The sequence below is a fragment of the Colobus angolensis genome, unplaced genomic scaffold (assembly GCF_000951035.1).
Source record: "Colobus angolensis palliatus isolate OR3802 unplaced genomic scaffold, Cang.pa_1.0 Scaffold114, whole genome shotgun sequence".
Taxonomy (NCBI): domain Eukaryota; kingdom Metazoa; phylum Chordata; class Mammalia; order Primates; family Cercopithecidae; genus Colobus; species Colobus angolensis.
In genome coordinates, this window is record NW_012112475.1 from 3046501 (window position 1) to 3047875 (window position 1375).

At 42.3% G+C, this 1375-nt stretch overlaps 1 protein-coding gene across 1 annotated transcript in view; it reads right to left on the reverse strand.

Moving 5' to 3' along the window:
- Positions 1-1375, reverse strand: part of TPX2 (TPX2, microtubule-associated) — a 62251-nt gene that overhangs the window by 57827 nt on the left and 3049 nt on the right. The window contains exon 2 of the mRNA XM_011960631.1: positions 1124-1230. The gene's annotated coding sequence lies outside the window, so the exon portion shown is untranslated. The remainder of the gene's footprint in view (positions 1-1123; positions 1231-1375) is intronic.

Genomic DNA, 1375 nt, shown 5'->3' on the forward strand with positions numbered 1-1375 from the left:
ACTCCAGCCTGGGCAACAAGAGCAAAACTCCATCTCAGAAAAAATAAAAATAAAACTGCATCTGTACTGCATATGCAGACTTTTTTTTGAGACAGGGTCTCGTTCTGCCACCCAGGCTGGAGTGTAGTGGCACCCTCAGCTCACTGTAACCTCAAACTTCTTGGCTTAAGTGACCCTCCACCTCAGCCCCTCGAGTAGCTGGGACTACAAGTAGGTGCCACCACGCCTAGCAAAATTTTTTTATGGTTTTTTTTTTGTAGCGACAGGATGCCACTATGTTGCCCAGACTGGTCTCCAACTCCTGGCCTCAAGCAATCCTCCTATTTAAGCCTCCCAAAGTGGTGGGATTATAGGCCTGAGCCACTATGCCCAGCCTAGACATTTTTTCTTGTCATTATTCCCTAAACAATACAGTATAACAACTATTTACATAGTATTAACATTGTATTAGGTATTATAACTAATCTAGAGATAATTTAAAGTATATGGGAGTATGTACATAAGCTATATGCAAACACTACACATCATTTTGTATCAGGGCTTGAGCATCTGAGAATTTTGTTTTGAGACAAGAGTCTTGTTCAGTTGCCCGGGTTGGGGTGCAATGATGAGATCTTGGCTCACTGCAGCCTCTGCCTACCAGGTTCAAGGGATTCTCCTGCCTCAGTCTCCCAAGTAGGTGAGATTACAGGCGCGCACCACCACACCCAGCTAATTTTTGTATTTTTAGTAGAGATGGGATTTTGCCATGTTGGCCAACCGGTCTCAAACTCTTGACCTCAGGTGATCCGCCTGCCTCAGCCTCCCAAAGTGTTGGGATTACAGGCATGAGCCACCGTACCCAGCCGCATATGAGAATTTTGATATCCTGGGAAGGTCCTAGAACCAATTCCCGATGGATATCAAGGGATGACTATACAGACATAGAAAAAAATTATAAAGAAATCTATCAAAATGCTAACCACGGTTTATCTGAGAGGTGGGATAGTGGGTGATTTTATTTTCTTTTTCATAATAAATACATTTCCTTCCAAAATATGTGTTACTTTATAAAATTAAAGTCATTTAAACACTTACGAAGTTGATATATTAATGTTCCTTCTTCCTATGGTCACTGCCTTACCTGTGGTTTAATCAGTCTATCAGGCCTAGAGGCCTGACTGAAAGTTGTAATCTTCTCTTTCACCCCTTTTCTTAAATCTTGAAGTCTGGCAAATATGTATCAAGAACCTGGAAGAAGTAGAAAAGTGATGAAACAGTTTCCAAGTTCTCTGTAATAAAAAAAAAAGGGTTAACAGGCCGGGAGCAGTGGCTCACGCCTATAATCCCAGCACTTTGGGAGCCCAAGGCAGGTGGATCACTTGAGGTCAGGAGT